Source organism: Tupaia chinensis, unplaced genomic scaffold (assembly GCF_000334495.1).
Source record: "Tupaia chinensis unplaced genomic scaffold, TupChi_1.0 Scaffold143247_2, whole genome shotgun sequence".
NCBI lineage: Eukaryota > Metazoa > Chordata > Mammalia > Scandentia > Tupaiidae > Tupaia > Tupaia belangeri.
The window spans coordinates 1,465,564-1,490,014 of NW_006203092.1; the positions used below are offsets into that span (position 1 = coordinate 1,465,564).

Sequence of the window (24,451 nt, forward strand, 5' to 3'; positions counted from 1 at the left end):
TGCATAAAAAAATACTTGTAGGAAAAGAGAACAGTTAAAAATGGAAACTAGAATGTCTTTAGAACCAAATGTAATGAGGAGAAAAATGTATATTCAACTTTTAGGTTACATCTAAATTATTATGCTCAAGGAAACTCTCAACCCAAAATACTGAAGAGGACAATAATGTTGAAATTAATGACCTACACATGTAACTTAAAATTGGGTAAAGAATAATCAAATATTCTAACCCAAAACATGAAGGAAATATTAAAAACAGAACTTAATAAAAAAAGAAAAGATGCAATAACTAAAATTAACAGTTGCTTTTTCAAAAACCTACCAGAATAGATAAATCCAATAAGATTTAACAAAAAGAGAGATGAACAAATGGTAGGGACAAAAATGGGAAAGTAGTATTTTTGTAATTTTGGGAAAGCAGGGATTTAAAACAAAGAATAGTATGGTTAAAATTTTATGGTAATATTTCAAAAGTTTAGATAAAATGGATAACCTCAGAATATTTGATGATGGCCTTTCTGCGCCGCGCATGCAGCCATGAGCATGCTCAGGATTCAGAAGAGGCTTGCTTCTAGAGTCCTCCGCTGTAGCAAAAAGAAAGTCTGCTTGTTCCCTGATGAGACCAATGAAATTGCCAATGCCAACTCCCGTCATCAGATCCGGAAGCTGTTCAAGGATAGGTTGATCATCCGCAAGCTTGTGACTGTCCATACCAGGGCTCAATGCTGGAAAAACACCTCGGCCGCAGGAAGGGCAAGCATGTGGGCATAGGTAAGTGAAAAGGTACCACCAATGCTAGAATGCCAGAGAAGGTGACCTGGATGAGGAGAATGAGGATTCTGCACCGGCTGCTCAGAAGATAGCGGGAGTCTAAGAAAATTGACCGCCGCTTGTATCACAGCCTGTACCTGAAGGTGAAGGGGAATGAGTTCAAGAACAAGCAGATTCTCATGGAGCATACCCACAAGCTGAAGGCAGACAATGCCAGCAAGAAGCTCCCAGCAGGCCAGGCTGAGGCCTGCAAGTCTAAGACCAAGGAAACCCCCAAGCCCAGCGAAGAGTGCCTCCGGCCAAGAAGGAAGTCTTCATCAAGACTATTCAAGGAGGAAGAGACCAAGAAATAAATCACCCCGTCTCTTGTCTGTATATAGTGGCATTGGCAGTTACTCAGATAATCGTCTAAATAAGCCTTTATCTGCTTGTCTGGAAAAATAAAAGAATATTTGATGATGAATAGACAGATAATAATTTCAGTAACTGAATCTATAAATAAAAAATCTATAAGCCCCAGGTATATACTCTGACACACACACACACACACACATACACACACACACAAATACGCTGTCCAGTTTTAGGTGTTAGTTCTGTAGAATTTTCATGGGACAGGTATTTACAATCTTTGCCAAATACTTTCAATATTCGAAACCCAGAAAAACCTCCGCCACTCACTTCACATATAACATAATCTTGAAAACCTAGATGCTGACTCTGGAGCCAATATTAAAATTAAAGCAGTGTAAGAAATATCTATAGTAGTGAAATCAAGAGATACATACATTCATCTGATCAGGGTGTAGATGAAAATAATGGAAATTTCTATGTCCGAATGTGATTTCAACTGAAGGAAATGCTGTATAACATGCAGGACAAAATACAGCAAAATAAATCAGAGTTAGAATTACATCTCAGTATAAAAAGATCGTATTTCCTATATAACTAAGAGGGAGGGAAAATTAATGGCTTGGGGAATAAAAATCAGTAATAAAAACTAGTTAAAATATTATTACATGTTAAACTAGTTTACTAATAAATTGAGATAAGATAGACAAAATTTAAAAAGTACATATTTTTGGATAATGTTCTTTGAATAAAGCACTTAACTCGGTGCTATACACACTTACCCTTTTAATCTTTATGAAAGTTTTGAAGTCGATGAAGTCTTAATTTTTCAGATTAGGAAAAAAGAGGCTCAGAGTCTCAAGCTAGGAGTGATGAGACCAGAGCTACCATAACTTTAAGATGCTTTACAGAAAGACCATGCCTCTACTGTGACACTAGATGATATTTAAGAAAAGACAGAATTTTTCTTCAGTGGAATCAACTGAGTAATATGAGCCCATTTAACTAAAAGTAGCTCAACTCCTCTACACCTAACACAGACTCTCCCATTATTTCTCTTAAAAAGAAAGTAGAAAGTATAAATCATGAATATTCACTGCTTAAATAATAATGACAATATGAATATTTGTAAAACTGTTACCTGGGAAATCAATTATTCTTAGTACCACAGAAGATATTGAATGTCCCTCCTTCCCAGCTCCTCCAACACCTCCCAGAAATAACCAGTACACAGATTTTTGTGCTAAATACAGTCTTTAATTTCTTTGTTGCTTTACTATTTGTAAAAATGTCTTTTTTTAATTAAATTTTTTTTATTATTACCAGAGGATGTGTATGTTCACCAGAGACAAAGAGACAAAGGATAGGGTGAACAAACCACTCCCAATGGGACATGGTCACACCATAATCCCTTCTCAATTTGTCTGTCTTGGATTTTTAAAAAAATATAATCTGTTTTGGGGCTGCAGGTGGGATGGTGATTGAGGGCATTGGACTCTCACATGGCTGACTATACAGTTTGAGTTCTGGACCTGGTGGCTAGCTTCCTCTCTCTCATTCAACAAATAAAAAAAAATAAATAAAGTTAAATAGAATAAACAATTCTTTAAAAAATATATAATCTGGGGGCCGGCAGGTGGCATGGTGGTTAAAGGTGCTGGACTCCCACATGGCCAACCACGGTTCAAGTCTCGGACCTGGAGGCTTGCTTTCTCACTTCATCTCTCTCTATGTCTCTTCATCTCTCTCTCTCTCTGTCTATCTCTGATCAAACTGGAAAATAATAATGATAGTAATAAGTAAAAGTTAAATAAAATAATTATTAGAAAGATATATATATATATATAAAATCTGTTTTATACTTTTCTGGATTTATTTACTTAAATGTATTTACTTTTTCTCTTTAAATATGTACTGTAATTTTTGATTTATATATAATCATTACACATCTTAGTAGGTATAAAATGGTCTATATGATGTTTAATAAAGAAATCAAGAATATAAACATATTCCCCACCTTCAATATCCAACATTTTACTATGCTGTGAACATTCTAAAACTGCTCCAATGGTGTTCTGCAAGTGTGTTCTAAATTGTCTATAATATTTGTTACTGTGAGATACAGTTCTAAAGAAAAACATATTGATTAAAAGTCAGGCAACAAGCTATCTCATAAATTAACAAAGGTAATTTTAGCATAGCCAGTGAAAGAAGAATGTGTAATTTCTGCATAGAGGATTGTAGGAGATGAGCTTATAATCTGAAAAAAAATCTGTGATGATCAATCATTGGTCCAGTTAGAGACAGACAAAATTATACATAACAATAACTCAGTAGAAAGATACAGAAAAAGAACACTTGAGTTCTCATGAAACCAAAGTACTGTACTATGCATAAAAAAATACTCAAAAAAGCAAAAATAAAACGAAATTGGAATTTATAACACACAGTGAGTTATCATGAAACCAAAGTACTGTACTATGTATTAAAAAAAAGTGCTCAAAAAAGCAAAAATAAAACGAAATTGGAAAGTGATGTTTAAAAGTAAAGACATGGTAAAGCCAGTCTTTGGTGCTTTATAGGCTTTTCAAAGTTATGAACTCTAGCCCTCATTTTTTAAAAATTAATTCCAAAGAAAGACTCATCTATCACATCTGATACTTATCCTTTATTATCTAGTTTTATACAATAGTAGTAGCTATAATGAATATGTAAATTGAAATGTGGGGAGAGAACTGTTTATCAAATAATTGGAATATATATATTCTATTTTGTGTGTGTGTATATATATATATATATATTTAAGATTTTGCCATAAGTGTGTGCTTGCCTGAGAGAGAGGGATAGAGAAAGTGAAAAAGTGAAAATGAGAAAGCATTCCATAAGGGATGGCCGTGCTATAATCTCTTCTCCTCTATTCTCCTCTCCTGACTTGGAGAATCCATGCATAGGTACCCAGCATGAGTTTTAAGCCATCAGATCTGGGACTTGAACCACAGTTGATCATATGGGAGTCCCCAGCCATAACCACCATACTACCTGCTGGTTCCAGTGGATTCGTATTTAAACCTGCTTGTGTGTAAAATAGTTGAATCTGCATTTAGTCTCAATGTTCAATTTTATTATCAGCATGTATAGACTTACCCTTTTAAAATTTTTTTGGTATTCTCTTACTTCTATATCTCTCCTTTTAGCTTTCTTCATTAAGCAGTCCCTTAAGTATTTCTTGAGAGCTGGTGTCATTTTGGTGAATTTTTTCAGCATTTGTTTATCTGGGAATGATTTTATTTCTTCTTCCCATTTGAAGGATAATTTTGCTGGGTATAGTAGTCTTGGCTGAAATTGCTTTTCTCTCAGAGTTTTAAATATGTATTCTCATTTTTTTCTTGCCTGCATTGTTTCAACTCAGCTCAGATGTCTGATGTTAATCTAATGTGATAACCTTTGTTGAGTAATGACATTTCTTTCTTGCCATTATTAGAATTTTGTCTTTGTCTTTGATTTTTACCAATTTGACTCTAATAAGTCTTGGAGAGGATCTGTTTATGTTATGTGTATTTGATATCCTTTGTACCTCCTGGATTTGTATGTTTGCATGCCTCTCTAAGTTTGGATAGTTTTCAGCTAGTTAATATGAAATATACTTTCTATGCCTAAACCTATATCTTAGCCTTCTTGGGTACTTATTATGTGACTATTCAGTCTTTAATGGTGACTAGGATTTCCAGTGTACTGTCCTCATATTTAATGGTTATTCATTTATTCCTTTTTGTTACTTCAACTAAATTGGAGGTTTTGTTTTCAAGGTCAGAGATTCTTTGTTCTGCATGGCCTAATCTGCTATTTATACTTTAGAGGGGAGGTTTTGATTTCCTGCATTACATTCTTTATCTCCATAAATTCTATTTGATTATTTTTCAGTGTGTCTACCTCTTTATGGAGTCCATCATTCAAGTCATGGAAAGGTTTTCACATCTTCTGGAGTTAGTTCTAGTTCTCTCTTTTCTCTTGTGTCTCAGTGAGTATTGTTAAAAACAAATATTCTGAATGATTTTCTGACATTTCTGTGATCTCTTGTGTTTTATCCATTGTTGTTGAGTTATGCCCCTTTGAGGGAGAGGTATTCCATGATTTTCTGATATTTCTTGGGTTTATGGTTTGATTTTTAGTTATCTGGTGGCATACTCACATCTTCTTACTTCTTTGGAATCTGTCGTGGTAGGTGTGTGCTTTTGCACTTTCCTATGATTTGCATAAACTCTGTGCCAATTTCCCTCCTCTATTGTGGCTAGGAGTATGGAATCTACACTCATAGGAGTATTGGGTTCAGGTTTTCAGAGGAGAGTTTTTTTTCATTTAATTCTAAGGAAGTTATGGGGAAAGAATTCCAGTTTTCTGTTTTTCAGGTGTTTGTTTTTTGTATACCCAAACCTAACTTTTCCCAATGTGAAAAAATTTGACAGGTAGAATGAAAGGTTGTACACCTCTTCCCTTAGTACCCAAGTCCACCATTGTGAGCCAGAGTGCCCCTCCTCCCTTACAGCAGACTGATGTGTTTGTGTGGGGGGTCCCTGCTGATGAGGTCAAGCCAAGTGACTTGGCTTAGGTCTGCCTGTTGGCCCTTCTGTCTTGCGGATTGCAAGGTATCTCTGTTGTTCCTTCTTTTCTTGGTATTTCAGAAACCAAGTATTGGTCCTTGAAGGTCAGAGAGCCCCTTTTCTTCCACAGGAGGCTGGGCATGAGTCTCAACTGAGGACTTCAAGCCAAGCAACTTGGTTTTGGCCCACCTGTTGGTCCTTCTATTTCTGGGATCACAGAATATACCTGTTGTTCCTTCTTTCTCTGAGATTGCAGGAATCTGTAAAAATGTCTTAAACAAGATGCTTTTCATTTTTAGAATGACAGGAAATTCATAATCCTATAAAAAATCCTAATCCAGAAAGAAAAAAAAAGAAGCTTAAAAGGAATTTTTTAAAAAATTGCAAGTTTATGCACTCACCAGGGAAAGAAAGCGAGAGGAAGAAAACACTCCTTAGTAGGGTGTGATTGTACCTTTCTCCTCCATTTCCCCCCATTTTCCATCCTTCAGGGATTTGGGAGCTTGTATGCACATATGCCTGGTCTATTTTTCAAACTGCCAGTACGAGTTTTCAACCTATGGTGGGCCATGTGAAATGTGTCTGCCATAACCATTAGACTAATGGGGCTGGCCATGAACTTGTATTTATGACAAGCAAAATTTGAATTTGGAATATATGTTAGATGATAATATTGTATCAACATATTATATACTCTGATTTTGTTAAATGTGTTGTGACTAAATAATAGAAAAATCCTTAGTTTTAGGAAATATAATCAAGTATTTATAGATACCAAAATGAAAATAAATACAGGACAAAGCACAAATATAATTGTTCCTATAAGATTACCACCACCACCCCACCCCCCAAAAAAAGAATTGAACAGTAACTCACTGTCATCTCCTATATGAGAATTTGCGAGGTCCAATTCTGAGGAAATTGATAAAGTTATAAATGTATCCCTGCCGGGATGGGAGAGAGATAGCTATTAGAGGGGCAGAATGTGGAAGGGGGATAGGGATGCTATAGTATTTATGTTGCAAAAATATTCTTGGTTAGGACTAGCAGATGGCATTATGGTTACATTGCTGGACTCCCACATAGTTGACCACTGTTTGCGTGTCTGACCTGGTGGCTTAAAACTCATGCCAAGTATGTGTACGTGCATGCCCAAGGTCCCAAGAGGTGAATGGAGGAGAAGGGATTGCAGCATGATCATCCCTCAGGGGGTGGTTTCTCACTTTCTGTCTATCTCACTCTGTCTTTTTGACAAGTGCACATGCTCTTGTAGCAAAAATTTCTCTAAAAAAATAAAAACCAAAAAAACCCCAAAACAAACAAACAAAAAACCTACCTGCTAAAATAGCAGCAAAAGGAAGGGTAGGAAGTATGCTCAAATTCAGCTTATATACTTTCCCCTGAGAAATGGACCTCAGGAAGGATACCTGTTTGTAATTCATTTGCCTGGTGTGTCTATGTGTTTTTGTAATTGCTCCATCTAGTAGTAGCTCATCTTTCTACAATTAATCTGCCTAAATAAGGTGCATTTTTAAAGAACTGTCATCAACACCAGGTTCTTTGGGTGCTTGGAGAAGTCGTGTTGCATTTTTGCATAAGAAAACACTTCATGATTTTTCTGACAACCCAATAGTTCTGCTAGCATGTCACTAGCACTCAAACAGCTACCAACAAATTTATTTCTGAATTCAGGGACTGCCTCCCCATGCTACTAATAATAGAAATAGTAGTAGAAATAGCAGCACTAGAAGTGCCTATGCCTTTGGAAGATAGTTTGGTACAAATCATGTTGGCCTTCAGATTTTTCTACCACAAGTTCAGGTTTTGGCTCTCCTGTGTTGGTTGTCAGGGGCTACTGGACCATTTGACTTCTAATTCCACATCTTGGCTGTTATGTTTTTTCTTTTGTTCTCCCTGTCTTCGAGGTTTGTTTTTTGAAGATATTCCTTTAGGGCCAATTCTGTGGTCCAGTGGTAATAGGCTGTTCAAAAGAAGTCAGAACCAACGTGGTGACCAAGGTTCAAATCCTTGATTCAATTAGTCAGAAGCACACCATGCATAGGTGTGAGTGTCCAGGGTTTGATGGGCTGGAGGACTGGAGGAAGGGGATATGGTGTGACTAGACCCTGTGGAGGGTGCTCATTTCTCTCACACACACATGCATACACACACGTGCTCTAAAATGAACAAAGAAAGAATTTCCTTTAGTGAAGCTTCAGTGAGGTTTCATATGGAGCAAACTGTAATGTGTATTTCAGCCTGCCATCTTAACCCAGAAGCCTCTCGATATCTAATACTGAAACATACTCATTAGTTTTTATTTTTTCCTTTAAAATTTATGTATCTTAAAGGAGAGAGTGTAAGAAAAGGTGCAATTGCATTTATACATCTCCAGGCATGAAGCATTTAGATTGAACAACAGCAACAAAAATTCTCCATGTTTGTCCCTGCCTTCCTGGATAATGAATGCTCAGAGTATGTTTTTCAGCCCAACAAGCCTCTGCTCAGTCCTAGTTAGACTGGAAAGTGGCTCTTATGCTCCATTGTCATTGGGTTGTAGTGTCTAGAATGAGCTGGGTTATATCAAACCTGCTGCATGTGGCTAGTGTCAGCCTCGGTGGTATGAGCTGAACGTTTGTATTCTCTCAAATTCACATGTTGAAATCTCAAGGTGATGGTATCAGGAGGTAGGGACTTTAAGGAGGTGATTTTTACTCATAGATCCATTATTGCCAAACTGGGAGGGGTAAACAGATGCATTTAAGGCACTAAAAGACAAAAACCCAAAAAGACTCCTAAAATCTGTTAAAGTGAGCCTTATTCCAAGAACCTATAAAATGAAAACTTTGTATTAATTTCTTTAAAAACACCTTATTAATATTTCATAAATGTTAAAGGGCCAATTCACAGTTGTGAAATTCTGTGTCAGTCTGAAAGCAATTGAGTTCAGTGTCAGAGGTAAATGATGTCAATATTCCACTGAGAATCGTTTATACTTCAATAAAATGTTTCTAGGTTTAGATTTACCTAGCTGATTAGGAAATTATGTTAATGTAGAAAAAATTGAGTTTGATAACTAGGTGGATCAGTTGCTTTTTCTCACGTACGTGATCTTAGATGTAACTTTTGGAACTAACCAGCCTGCCTGGGTTTTGACAATAATGCACCAGCTGTGGCAAGGGAGAAGTTGGAGAATGCAACTGGGCCAGTACAGGAAATTCATGCCTTGCTGATGTGTGTCAAAGGTTTTATTAATTCCTTTCTCTCTTCATTTATTGATTTATTCAGTAAATATACATTGAGCAATGTTGTGTTATTTAGTAGGGTGTTATATCATAATATTATACGAGGGGTTCTCATAAAGTTCATGGAAGGCTGACCTTGTAGCCTTGGCCAAAAGGGAACCAGATTTCATATGACCATGATCTGGTCTTGGCAGCTTGAAAAACACACTGGGAATTTGTGTGTGTATGTTCCCAAAAATCTGACAGAATGGGGAAGTGGAGGAGAAGGACCTCATTGGGGGAGGGTGTTTTTCCTCTCTTATGAGTGCACCCACACTCTGGAGATTAAAGAAAAAGTTCATATGACAAAAAGCTATGCATGAATTTTAAATTTCCTTCTTCAATGAAATAAATGTGTTCTTTAATTTAATCTCTATGAACTTTTTGAAGTTCTCTTGTATAATTCTCACAACAATCTCATTATCTTTTTACACAGGATCAGAATAATTAAGAAAATCCTGCCTTTCCAGAGGTGATAACCTTCCCACAAGGACATGCCTCTTGCAAAGGACCTCTTTCATCCCTCTCCAGAAGAGGAGAGGAAATATAAGAAGTGCCTAGTGCAGAGCCTGAATCCTATTTCATGGATGTGAAGTGCCCAGGATGCTGTAAAATCACCACACTCTTTAGCCACGCACAAGCGGTAGTTTTGTGCATTGGGTGCTCCTCTGTCCTCTGTCAGCCTACAGGAGGAAAAGCGAGGCTTACAGAAGGATATTCCTTCAGGAGGAAGCAGTACGAAAAGCATCCTGACTCAAGATGAGTGGGAAACCACCCCAATAAACACATTTTGGATATATATAAAAATTCCCAATCAATATTATCTAGCAGAAGTTGAAATGAGTGTTTAAAGCCAGGTCTTCTGACTCTAACTTCAGGACTCTTTGCCCTATGTTGTGGCAATCAGCTGTGAGATCACCACTGACACAGAATGATTATTTGACAGAAGATTACAAATTCAGCAAAAACAAGTAAAAAGTCACTGATTATTGAACTGACATCTTTATATTACGTTTGCCAAAATGAAGATTTTAGAAATGCTTTATTAATCTGTAAGGGAAATAAATGGAAACTCTCTACGTAATTACCAATAGTATAATATTCTAGCAAATTCTCTAAATTTTCACCAAAATATATTCCTCAGCTCAGTGAAAAATATTATAACTATGTCATCTGAAATGGTGAAACATTATTTTCCCCAAGCATTTTTAATCCAGGGATAGTTTCACTATTTTAAGAACTGAGCTTGGCCAGGTGGTGGTATGGTGGTTAAGGCATCTATATCCCATGTGACCAACAGCACGGTTGGAGTCCTGGACTCAGCTACTTGCGAAATCCCCTGGATGTGTGTGTGTATGTGGCCAAAGTGGAGAAATAGAGAAGGGATTTTGGTATGTTCCTTGGGGTGGGGATTGCTTCTTCACTTTCCTTCTCTTGCTTTCTCTCTTTCTGTCTCTCTCAGACAGTGCATATGCTTTCTGGTGAAATTTTAAAAAACAAAAAAATTTCCAATAATGATCAACTTTTGTTATTCAAATGTTTAGGACCCCCATTTAGCTAATCAAATATCTCTGTCACTATCCTTTAATGTCACATTAGGCCATTTCACATATTATATACTGATTTTTGATAAAGTTACTTTTACTGAGATAACATCCCAGGAAACTTTACAAAGATGAGATATAAGTCAAATTTTACCAGAAATTGCTTCTGTCATTATGAATTTTTTCCCACTTATCTTTGTCTAATTTAATATTGCAGGTATAAATTTTATCAATATTTTTTTCTTCATTGAAGTTAGTTTTATTTATATATGTATGAATGCATGTATTTGCCTAGATAATCTGAATTTAAGGTTCCTGGAAAAAATAAATAATAATAACCAAGAAAGTGCTGAAAATGACAATAATGAGAGAGTACTATCTCTATCAGATGTTAAAGCCTATTAGAAATCTACAATAATTAAAACAATATAGTCTTAGAGTATGAACATAGGTCAATAAGAAAATATAAAATCTATAAACCTTAGTGCATAAAATAACTTAATATATGAAAAATATGCCATTTAAAATTCCAGAATAACTGATAAATGGTATGGGGTTACCTGTAGCCAGCTCAATGAGGGAAATTTATATGCCTCTTAAACATATGGAAAAATTAACAACCTTTCTTATAGTAAGAGAAATACATATAAAATATATAATAAAATGTATTTTCACAATAAATTTTACAAAGATAAATATATTAACTAAGATGTAGGAGTTCACTCTCATGCACTGCTGGTGGGAATGTAAATTAGGGCAATTTATCTAGATTGATCAAAATTTAAGATGACTTTCCCTTTTGACACAGCAATTCTATTTCTAGTCAAATAGTACAATTGTATCTTGCTTGTAGTTGCTACTTCCACTGAAGATAAAGGGGTAGCTGGGAGCATGGGAATCAAGTTAATTTTTTCATTCTCTATACTTTTGTGTCTTTTCAATTTTATACATATGCAAAAGCATGCATTACCACTCCAAAAATAAAAACATGGGACCTGGAAAAAATTACTTCATCTATTTATTGAATTTTTAGTCAAATATGAATTTGTGCAACTTGTGAATATATAATTTACAAAGGTAAATTACATGTATAATTTCAGTATTGCATTTTATTTCTTTTTTTCTTATAACATCTAATTTCTTCAGATTAGGCTTTTAAATTTTCAACAAATAATACCAACTGTGGTTTTGGCAGTTGTCATTTTTATTTCAAGCTGGCTGTTATTAACTAAGAATTAAGCTAAAGAAACTACATTTTTATTTATTTCTTGGCTACTCCATGAGAAAATTGTGATCAGTTACCTTCTGTTAAATCTTGTCATCATCACTGACAAAGCAAGAACAAAAATCAAAGGATATCTTCCGCTTAAAATGCAGGGTCAAGATGTCCCTCTAAACTGACAATCTTCCCTTTTAAGATAACATTGAATGCCATTATAAAGGTCATCTAAATAATGTTTCCTTTTATTTCAGGTGGTTTTACATAATTATTTTGCTTTATGTTCTGTGTGCAACTGGAATCTTTGGCATAGATAAAGACAGACCAAGGAGTAGTATTTTAGACAAATCACTGCTTCCTTGATTAAGGTATATTGGAGCTTACGATTCTCAGAATGTGGCAGCATCCAGTAGCTATCAGCAACTCAGATCCCAAATGGTGGTCCAACTAATATTAAGACCCTGCTTCAAACCCCTGAAATAAGAGAGCTTCTTGTTCCTAATATTTGAAGAAAATGGCATGATTAGAAAGGTTGATATAAATAATCATGCAGAAATTAATAAAGGTTGATCAAACTAGGCATTTCCTCCAGTTTTTATAGATCTAATAACCCAGAGTAAAGCTAATTTACTATAGCCCTGGAAAATTAGGGAGACGAACCTATTTAAAGAATGAATCGGGCCCAGCCATGGTGGCACAAGTGGAAGGGTGCTTCTCTGTGATGGCTGGGGCTGCTTGGGAGCACAGTTCCCCACCCCCAATCCAACTTAAACAGTCTAGGTGTGTAGGTGTGGTAGCACACGCCCAGTGTCCTCACTGTGGTAGGTGAGGCAGAAGGAGAGTGACATGGTGAATCCCTGTCAAGTATACCTTTCTCTCTTCTTCCTGCATATTCTTTCTCCCTCTCTCTAAAAAAAAAAAAAAAAAAAAAAAAAATTGCTTCATTATTAAGCATTTATTGAGTGCCTACTTTACTCCAGGCTTTGGTTTCTGCAGGCATTGAATTTACAGAGAGAAGTAAAACGTGTCTCTGCCTATCGAGGGACCCTGCCATTTATTTAATCCTATTTTTCCTATTGCATTGCCAGGTAGGTGGATGAAAATGAATGTGATTATTTGTTAGATCTTTCACATAGAGCCCTGAGACAATTAAAGACTTCGACTTTAGAGAACAGCTTAAGAAAACTTTTTTTTTTTAAACTAGCAAATGGTAAAGTTCACTCTTACCTCTGTCTGTATCCTGTGCCATTAAGATGCCAATTGATTGCTAATTGCTCTGCATTATCCATAAGCCAGCTACAAACATTTTTAATGGCATGCTCTTTGTTGTAATTTAGGGGCAGTGACTGCCGTCTATCTCTTTGTACTTTGAAACATTTCTTTCTGAGCCTACAAAGTGTTTGGCTGGCATGCAGGGGCCTGAGGAAGCTTAAGCAGGAACCTGGTCTCATGAAACATAATCCTACCACACCCTGGAATGGATAGATGGCTGTGTTGTGCCAGTGTGCACACACAGACTGGCAAGAGGAAGACTTGTCAGCCAAAATTGTGAAAGGTGCGACCGTACAGCCAGCCAGTTCTGCTAAAGCAGAAAGCCACCTGCCAAAGGCAAACCTGTGAATGGCCATGGAAATCATGTTTTCCTTCTGTCAAAGTTGGTTCTGAGCATTGAGAGTAAGAGACTGGAGGAAAGTAGACATAGCAATAAGTAAATCCTTCCCTGCCTAATGGCATGTCTGTGTTTCACATTCCAGTTTTTTTCTGTGTAAGGGATGAATAACTAATTTGCAAGAAACTTCAAAGCAAAAGTGTAAAGATGGTTAAGAAATAACTATGGCTTATGTTGGCCTGATAACTGGAATTCTGTGATGAATAAAGAGATAGAGAACAACCTGGCATTAAATCAAAATGAAACCTGGCTTCAAGGATTCCCATAGCACCATGTAGATTCTCAGAGTTGGCTGAGGGTAACTGGGCGACCACTGAAAATGAAGAATGAAGTAGGTCATTTATAAATCTGGAATAGTTTTAGTTGGCTTGGTAGTATCACATCTTAAATTTTTCTCCCAATTCACTATGCTTTTTTAAAAAATTAAAAACAGAATATATTTCTTCAATTATTTTGTCTACATTTGACAACTGATCTATTTAAAAGGACCGGTTCACCAGTAATGTATGACCTTCCTAACTCTTATCTGTCATCATCTCATGCGGGCCCCGACTATCTTCTACTCAAACCAGATTTTCACTGTTTTTCTCTTAGTTTGTTGTCAGTTGTTTTCCAGATTTATTATATGCACATATTCTTGATAAAAATAGATATATGCCCATTTTTTGTGAATGCTCTGGGTTCTCTCTCAAGACCTCTTTACCACACCAGTGCACAAAGTCTCTAGCTTCTGAGAAAGTTCAGTGTCAGCTTACATCTGCCCTTTCTCTGTAGAATAACCATTGGCTAAATGGTAGCCTCTGTATCCTAGCTTACCGTTGATGACTAAGGGAATACAAAAGTCAGCCTTTATCTCAAGGTAGGGCCAATTCTAAAACGTACGACCAGAGCTCCCAGGGACCATGCTGAATTTAGACTGCAACTAGGGCCGAGTGCTTGCTTAGCTTTCCTCTGCTGTATTCTGCTGCCTTCACTCCCCTTCCCCTGAGAATACCTACACGAGCATCCCTATCTCAGGCTCTGCATCAAGGGAAGCTGAACTGTAAATATTTATGGTAGGTAGGTAGTAGGAGTCTGGGGGTGGTAGTAGGATTGAGGTAAGTTAGGCACATAATTTATCCTAAGAAGTGTTTGCTAAATTAAGGGATCTTACAGGCTTGATGTTTTTATCAAAAGATCTATTTCTCAAGTGAGACTGGGCTCTCTGATTCACTCCTGGATTGGAAACAAAGTGACTAGGAACATTTCATAAGGCTTATTGCTGAACAGAAATTGATGGTTGTAATGATGTTAATTAATCAAGAGGGATTGTTAAGTGCTAACTTTTCCCAGCACATCACTAAGTACCCAGGTCTGTGGTGATTTAATAAAAAAAATTGAAAAAAAAAAAACAAAACCCAAAACAACTTTTATCTTTTAAGTAAAATAAATCTTATCTTAAAGTGGAGACAAATCATATTCAAATGAAACAATTAGAGAAACCTGAAGACAGTAAACAGTCACATGCTAAGATGTTCTTTACAGGTAAGTTGCAAAGGAGTTCAGAGAAGTAAGAAACTGGTGTGGGTGTTTACGGGTTGGGCAAGTCCTCTTGGAGACTTAGGCGTGTGTGGGAGGGGAAGGAGGGAGAAGCGATTCCAAGTGGGAGAAATGGTAAGAACAAAAGTGTGTACACAAAATGAGGAAAATTGGAAAATAAGCTTCTACAGAGTGTGCTTCCTCTTCATATTACCACCCCACTTTCCTGTTTCTATTTACTATTCTCTCATTCATTTATTCATTTGGCTACCAAAGACTTTCTGAGCACCTACTATGTCCCAGTAACAGCATTTTGTCCTATGGCTACGGGAATGAAAAAAACACCCATCATTGTTCTTAAGGTGCAGCCAATCTCTGGGTAATTATTGGCAGACAATAACAATGTGGGCTTTTCATGGTGTTGTAAGAGTGAACTTGAGGTGCTGGGAGGGAACAAAGAAGAGGCATGTAATGCAGCCTTGAGAGAAGGTGAAAAAGTATTATTTTTGTTTGAATAGACTACTTTGAAAGATATTTAAATAATTTTAAAAGTCTTATGCATTGGGAACCAGCAGTTAGCGTAATGGCTATGTCACTGGACCCCCACGTAGTCTACTGTGGTTCGCGTCCCGGGACCCGGCGGCTTAAAACTCACACCAGGCGCGTGTGTGTGAGTGCCCAAGATCCAGAGAGGAGAATGGAGGAGAAGGGATTGCAGCGTGACCATCCCCCCTGGGGGGTGATTTCTCACTTTCTGTCTCTATGTCTCTGTCTGTCTGGTGAGTGCACAGGCCCTATAGCAAAAACCTCTTCAAAAAAAAAAAAAAGAAAGAGAAGTAGAGTTAGCAGCAACATAGATGACTATTTTATCGGTTTGAGGAGCAAAGAATAAAAATGGTCAAGGAAAATATAGGAGAATTTAGCATAAGCAACTAGAGTGAAATGTGATAGTATTTTCATCAAGTTAGGGAACATGAGAAGAGCACAACTGAGGAAAAGATGATTGTTCAGGTTTGGACATTGTAAGTTTGAGCATTCTGGGATTTCCAAGTAGAGATGTTGAATAGGTGGGTCTTGAAGTTAAGCGAGAGTTTTGGAGTGGTGATACGAGATTTGGGATTTCTAAAAACACACCACTTTCTTCATCGTCAGCCTATGGTTTAATCACCCTCCTCCCAATGGCCCAGGCTTGAAACTCTTGTTCTCTAAGTGGCTCAGGGATGGACTTCATAGGATACAGGAATTTTCCTGAAACCGTACTCATTTTTTGTCTATGAGTGAATATGTGCATTTTCCTGATACTAGAAGCCATAGATTGTTGTGGAATGTTTAAATGGTTTTGATCCTCCCCCTACCCCGTCCAACTTTTTTAACCCCCTCCTCCCCAATAAAAAATGCAAATGAAATTTAGTTTTTTGGGGGTCTCTTTGTCTTAAAAAAAGCATTAATAAATCTGTTTCTTTAATCTTACCTATGAAGTAATATTTATCTCTCTCACTTGTCTTCATTGCTAATTGAGTTCAAATTTTCACTGCTTGCTGTTTTAACTGTTTGTATTGTAATCTGCAACTTTCCCATACATATGACTGTAGTCTTTCCCTCCAAACTGCTACCAACTATACTAAAGTAAGCTCTTACCCTTATGGGTAATAGGAAACTCTCTCCCCCATATACTTCGTAATTGTTTTCACTTCAGTGACTCTCCAAGGTCAAGATAAATCTCCTTAGACAGGTCATCCAGGTCTTTTAAAAACTTGACTGCCCTGAGTGTTTGCAATATCAATTCTTACCATGAACTCACTAAAAAATATGGGCATTACTCAAACTTGCCAGCCCCTTCTAGTAACTGTCAGCTTAGTTTACTGATTTTTGTAATTTAGTTGTTAAAATTTCAGACTTACTTAAAAGCATTTTATCTCCCCTTTTGCTGTTGTAAATTCTTTTGGAGAGATTTTTGCTATAGTGTGCGTGTGCTCATCAGAAATGGAAAGAGAAAGAACGACAGAAAGCAAGAAATCACCCCCGGGGGAATGGCTGCACCACAATCCTCCTCCATGCTCCTTTCAGGACCTTGGGCACACTCGCACATGTATCTGGTGTGAGTTTTAAGCCACCAGGTTCAGGACTTGAACTGCAGTTAACTATGTGGGAATCCAGTGACGTAACCCTTATGCCATCTGCTGGTCCAGAAGCATTTTATCTTCAAATGATGCATAGGTAGGCTGCTGGAAACTGAATACAGACCAGTGGGGTATCATTGCTTTTTCTTTTTCTTCTCATCTAAGGCCGTGTTCTGTTGATAGTTAGGAAGGACAGGGTGAGTGAGAGGAATTTGCTCATGTGGTTGCCAGCATACTGGAGGTAGCAAAGTGGAAATCCTTACAGTCAGCTAATCTTACCTGGTCTAATCTCTGGATATAAGTTACAGCCTTTGGTTACATAGGGTGGTTCTTTGAAACTTAGGCAGAAGTCTTGGGGTGGTGTGGGGGCAGTGCAGTTTCCTCCCCTCACACTTGCTGGGTGACTCTTGGTCACACCAGCTCATCACTCATCAGTAAGGCTAGCGGGTTGCTGCCCACTCCTTACTGGGTGACCTGGGCTGGATCTAAATGAACAAAATCCTCACTCCATCTGCTTCAGTTTGTATGAAATGGAAAGAGGGGGTGACCTTTGTATCTTATGACTCACTCATTTACTCTGTCTTAGGATCCAATATCCATGGCATTCTGTACAGTTTCCTGGAACTGTGAGCCTCCAGGTATAGCAAAGTTGCCAATAGTCTTCCCTTCTTCCCTCTTTCTCTTCCTAATAATGTTTTCAAATTTCATGAGAGATTTTCCAGGGGATATCTGGCTTGGTTGGGCAGGGAGAAATAAGCCAAACTGCATCCTCACCCACCTCATCCAGAGAGAAGATGAAGGGAGTCAATACTGGTTCATAAACTCAGCTTTCCCCCAAAGATGACTTCTCTTCCTGTCTCTATTTCATGAGGTGCTCTACTTAATCCTCCAAAACGTCTCCTTGACAGTAAGCCCTAAGTGATAGCTTGCATCATTTTTTTTTTTAAATCTTTGAGTTGTCTCTAACTCTAGTAGGAAGAGTCTCAGTATTAATAACAACTTCATGTTACTATTTCTTCATGGTATTCATGACACAATTTTTTGTCTCTCCCCCACATACTTCGTAATTGTTTTCACTTCAGTGACTCTCCAAGGTCAAGATAAATCTCCCTGGACTGGTAATCCAGGTCTTTTAAAAACTTGACTGCCATCAGTGTTTGCTATCTCAATTCTTCCCATAAACTCACTAAAAAATATGGGTGTCACTCATACAGGTCTCGCCCTATCACACCACCATGGTGATGCTCGTGCTATTCCTACTGCTTATATTATCTCTTCTTTGATTTTTTAAAAATACTGTTTATTTCCTGAGACAGAGAGAGGCTGGGGCACCTTTGATGGCTTATCCATGCCACAATCCTCTCCCTACACCTATAGCCAGGCGGGATCACAGGGGCATCCCCAGGCACTGCCAACACATTCAGGTAGACCCAGGAAACTAACCGTCATCTTCCCATGTGGTCTCCAGCATGGCACAGCAATGCCCTTATTACCTGCATTACCACAGCTGGGCTGCCCTTCTTCAATGTTAGTTGAATTAATTTCTGTTTATTCATTGAATCAGCCTTATGCATCATGTCCTCCAGAACATCTTACCATCTCTTTGGTATGAATTAATTTCCCCTTTACCATTTACAGCTATTTTTGTCTTCCTGGTTCTGAGAATCTCATAAGAAACAGTAAAGCGAGTCTACACCTTATTTACCACATTAGCCCTGAGTCCAGCAAGATGCCTTGTACATAGCAAATGTTTAGCAATTTAGTTGGGCAGAAATGATAGGTGAAGTCAGATTATGGGAGGAACCTTAAATGACCTTAAATACTAGCTTGGTTTGTATTAAAAACTCAGGAGAAGAGGCACAGTTTCTCAGGGGCATATGTTTTTGCAATTTATAAAAGTAATCCTATTGCAATATCTTATATGCGTATTCACCAAAGCAAACAACAAAACTATACATGAAACCTCAGGTGTAGTGTGTGCCTTCCTGCTGGCCGGGGTATACCCTGGCTATCAGTGTGAGTAAGACAAAATCAGACCATGGGATCTAAAACACAATCAACAAGTGGGGACATGGAGCCTAAAAGAAGATCCAGTGTGCATGTGCCCCAGAAAGCATCCCATGTACCCCAGAAATTAGCAGCATGCCCGATATGAGGACTCACATTAGCTGGGAATTAGGATGAGGGTAGGTGCGTGGGCTCAGTGATGTCACCAATCTCAACTGTGCAGTGGTGGGAAAGGATAAAATGAGGCGATCTGGGCCAAACCCTGACAGGTGAATGAAGTCCATATGGATGTTAATTGGCAGCTTGAGCATCCCACATTGAATAGCCTTGTGGCCGATGCCCCCAGACATCTGAGAATCTGGGCTCTAATGAGGCAGAGCTTCTGGATCAACTTCGTCTTCAAGGGTGGCTTTAAGCAGAGGGCCTCAGAGAGGGCTCACGGACCTGTGAGTAACACCTGAAGACTTTGGCTAAAATGCCCCGATCTGTATGAATAAAGGCTTAGGGGTCTGTGTATGTATGTCTTAATTTGTAGAGGGCACATGCACTCACTGGAGAGAGAGAAAGTGAGAAAGCATCCCTAATCAGGGATGATCACAACATAATCCCTTCTCCTTCCTTTCTCCTCTTTTTGGGATTTTGGGTACACACATACCTGCACTTGACCTGTTCATTAAACTGCTGTGTCTGAGGCTCAATCCGTGCGGTTGGCCATATAGGATCCAGCCACATTAACCATCATGCTCCCACACTACCTGCTGGCTAGGCCTAGGTGTCCTTTAAACAGCTCACTATTTAAACACTCACTGTTTGAACCTAACAAATGAGAATGATAAATGGATGAAATCGTAGATGTATTTGGAAGATTATTTTAACACATTTAAATTTACTTTGGCTTCCTAATTTGCAAGAATAGTATCTAATAATGTACCCGTATTACCCACTGCATACACCATCAGCTACCCCTACATACATCTTTCTCACCAAATATACACACCCCTGCAACTCATCTGTACCTACAAACTGAGTCACTCACATATGAAGATAAGCACATCATCACTAAACCTAGGGATTGTACACACTTTCTCTCTCATTCCAGCATACTCTGAATCATGCAGCTGTTTTAGGTCATTCTCTGACCCATCAGCTACACTCTAGGTGGAACAGCTGTGGTCACAAACTTGGCCAGGACTTGTTGCCAAGAGAGGGTTAGAGGTGGCTGAGTGAGCAGCTATTGAGTAGAGCTGTGGAATGTGGGTGGGGCCAGAGAAGAAGGGGTACAGCTGATGCCACTTCTTCAAGAAGAAGGTGGGAAGCTCCCTCCTTCCCAGTGAGATGACTGCAGGCAGCTGTGTGATGCTGATGCAAGGAAAATGAGATGGTAGAGCTTAGCTCAAAAGTAGTAGCTGCTGGGAACCAGCAGTTAGCGTATTGGCTGTGTCGCTCTTCTCCCACGTAGTCGACTGCGGTTCACGTCATGGACCCGGTGGCTTAAAACTCACACCGGGTGCGTGTGCGTGCATGCCCAAGATCCCGAGAGGAGAGTGGAGGAGAAGGGATTGTGGCATGGCCATCCCCCCTGGGGGGTGATTTCTCGCTTTCTATCTCTATGTCTCTCTCTGTCTGTCTGTCTGGCGAGCACACGCGCCCTATAGTGAAAATCTCTCTCTCAAAAAAGTAGTAGCTGCTGTGGTCTGAAGGATGCCACCAGGTCATCCCAAGTGTGAGCATCTCTCCAATGCCTATGCATAATGGAAGGAGGTGACAGGCTTCTCATCCTTTCGGTAGAAGGAAGTGGTCAGACATTATTGGCAAAGTTTGTTGAGTTCCTTGTATTTGAAGGAAACTGTGTGATCACACGTGGAAGGACACATTTCCTTGTGCATATACGTTTACTCACACACATAGACACAACTGTCCTAGGGACACTGATGAAGATGTTGGATGAAAGGTGAAATGGAGAGTTAGCAGGGATCCATTCAATGCATCTGCTGCCCTTGTACACAGCCCCTTCCTGCCTGCAAAGCAAATGCTTTCACTGAGAAGCACATGGAAAGCCCTGTGCAGGCCACTTTACTCTGCACTCATTTTCTCCTCTTGCTCCAGTGTACTTATTCTAGGACAAAGGAAAACATTGAAGCCACAAAACCTTAGACTTTTGGGATATATTTGATGTTTGTGAGCCACCAAATCAGGCTACAGCAAGATCTGCCCTTGGAAATTAAATGCACTTCAGTCCCAAGTTCCAACATTCTTTAAGGGTTTGTGCTTAGTGATATTATATGAAAAGACTCAATTAGTGGTTGGTTTCTTTGATTTGGATGCTCCTATCCTGGTCTTTCAGCCTCTTACTTTCCCCTACGTGACCAGCATCCTTCAATAGCTCAATAGTTTCTCTCACTTCAATAGTTTCTTTCTTTTCTTTCTTTCTTTTTTTTTTTTTGAAGAGGTTTTTGCTCTAGGGTACATGTGCTCACCAGAGAGACAGAGAGATAGAGAGACAGAAAGTGAGAAGTCACCCCCCAGGGGGAATGGCCATGCTACAATCCCTTCTCCTTCATTCTACTCTCAGGATCTTGGACATGCACACACACATGCCCTGTGTGAGTTTGAGCCACCGGGTCTGAGACTTGAACTATGGTTGACTACATGGTTGTTCAGCGACATAGCCATTAAGCCAACTGCTGGTCCCTCACTTCAATAGTTTCTATCCAGACCAGTCTTCCACTTACAGTGTCCCATAAGGCCAGTTATTACAATAGTGCTATTGTGACTACATAAAGGCTTCAGAAAGTTGTGGCTTAGTCATTAAAAACCAACTGTTGGGGCCAGGCAGCGATGCAGTGGTAATGCAACTGGAGCCACATGGGAAAAGTCCTGGGTTTGCATCTGGGGACCTACCTGAACATGTTGAGTATGCATGAGCATACCTATAATCTGGACTGGCAGAGATTACAGGTGGATCACAGCATAAAAACCCTGTTAAAGATGACTCTCTGTCTCTTACTCTATATCTCTCTCTCAAGACAAATAAATAAATAAATAAACAAATAAATTTAAAACAAAAACCCAACAGCTGCTGAGTGAACTCATTTACCTTTGGCACCATCTCCCAACTTTTGAGCCCTTAGTACCCTTTCCTGCATCCTGTCTTGTATTCCAGTTGACATGTTCCCTCTTGTTGGTTCCACAATGAGATTGGTCACATCTTTGATTTCACTTCTTGGCCATTTCCTCAGCAACAGCTGCCTTCTCAGCTTGACTTCCATCTCCATATTTGCTATGGATAAATCCATAAACTGAAAGCATCTGTCTCTGGCAGCTGGAAATTATAATCTTCCATTATGTGACTCCCTTTTTGGGCAGGAAGTGGAAACAGAGTTTAAAAATTAATATTTGGAAAAAAGTGAGTGCTTAGATTGAAAAATTCCTCCTACAAGAGCACCCCTCAAATTATTCTCTCAGTCTAGTATTTGGATGACATTATTTGGTTAATAGAATTTATGGCTCTCTGAAGGAATTCTTTCAAAAGAGATGGCTTCTTTCTGATCTGAAAATATTCTTTGCCCAGCTATCAATATTAAAATAATCTATCCTGATAGATCCCTGCTTTCTTGACACAGTATTCCTTCCTTCTTTCTTTCTTCTCTTCCTTCTTTCCCTCCTTCCTTTCTTCCTTCCCCCCTCCCTCCCTCCCTCTCTCTCTCTCTCTCTCTCTCTCTCTCTCTCTTTCTCTTATTTTCTCCTCTTGCTCCAGTGTACTTATTCTAGGACAAAGGAAAACATTGAAGCCACAAAACCTTAGACTTTTGGGATATATTTGATGTTTGTGAGCCACCAAATCAGGCTACAGCAAGATCTGCCCTTGGAAATTAAATGCACTTCAGTCCCAAGTTCCAACATTCTTTAAGGGTTTGTGCTTAGTGATATTATATGAAAAGACTCAATTAGTGGTTGGTTTCTTTGATTTGGATGCTCCTATCCTGGTCTTTCAGCCTCTTACTTTCCCCTACGTGACCAGCATCCTGCAATAGCTCAATAGTTTCTCTCACTTCAATAGTTTCTTTCTTTTCTTTCTTTCTTTTTTTTTTTTTTTTGAAGAGGTTTTTGCTCTAGGGTACATGTGCTCACCAGAGAGACAGAGAGATAGAGAGACAGAAAGTGAGAAGTCACCCCCCAGGGGGAATGGCCATGCTACAATCCCTTCTCCTTCATTCTACTCTCAGGATCTTGGACATGCACACACACATGCCCTGTGTGAGTTTGAGCCACCGGGTCTGAGACTTGAACTATGGTTGACTACATGGTTGTTCAGCGACATAGCCATTAAGCCAACTGCTGGTCCCTCACTTCAATAGTTTCTATCCAGACCAGTCTTCCACTTACAGTGTCCCATAAGGCCAGTTATTACAATAGTGCTATTGTGACTACATAAAGGCTTCAGAAAGTTGTGGCTTAGTCATTAAAAACCAACTGTTGGGGCCAGGCAGCGATGCAGTGGTAATGCAACTGGAGCCACATGGGAAAAGTCCTGGGTTTGCATCTGGGGACCTACCTGAACATGTTGAGTATGCATGAGCATACCTATAATCTGGACTGGCAGAGATTACAGGTGGATCACAGCATAAAAACCCTGTTAAAGATGACTCTCTGTCTCTTACTCTATATCTCTCTCTCAAGACAAATAAATAAATAAATAAACAAATAAATTTAAAACAAAAACCCAACAGCTGCTGAGTGAACTCATTTACCTTTGGCACCATCTCCCAACTTTTGAGCCCTTAGTACCCTTTCCTGCATCCTGTCTTGTATTCCAGTTGACATGTTCCCTCTTGTTGGTTCCACAATGAGATTGGTCACATCTTTGATTTCACTTCTTGGCCATTTCCTCAGCAACAGCTGCCTTCTCAGCTTGACTTCCATCTCCATATTTGCTATGGATAAATCCATAAACTGAAAGCATCTGTCTCTGGCAGCTGGAAATTATAATCTTCCATTATGTGACTCCCTTTTTGGGCAGGAAGTGGAAACAGAGTTTAAAAATTAATATTTGGAAAAAAGTGAGTGCTTAGATTGAAAAATTCCTCCTACAAGAGCACCCCTCAAATTATTCTCTCAGTCTAGTATTTGGATGACATTATTTGGTTAATAGAATTTATGGCTCTCTGAAGGAATTCTTTCAAAAGAGATGGCTTCTTTCTGATCTGAAAATATTCTTTGCCCAGCTATCAATATTAAAATAATCTATCCTGATAGATCCCTGCTTTCTTGACACAGTATTCCTTCCTTCTTTCTTTCTTCTCTTCCTTCTTTCCCTCCTTCCTTTCTTCCTTCCCCCCTCCCTCCCTCCCTCTCTCTCTCTCTCTCTCT

At 38.8% G+C, this 24,451-nt stretch overlaps 2 pseudogenes; both read left to right on the top strand.

Annotated features, from left to right (window-relative positions):
- The first annotated feature begins 537 nt into the window (after positions 1 to 537).
- LOC102496083 (60S ribosomal protein L19 pseudogene) lies at positions 538 to 1,124 on the top strand (annotated as a pseudogene).
- A 3,973-nt stretch (positions 1,125 to 5,097) lies between these two features.
- LOC114005186 (40S ribosomal protein S27-like) lies at positions 5,098 to 9,737 on the top strand (annotated as a pseudogene).
- The last annotated feature ends 14,714 nt before the right edge of the window (positions 9,738 to 24,451 follow it).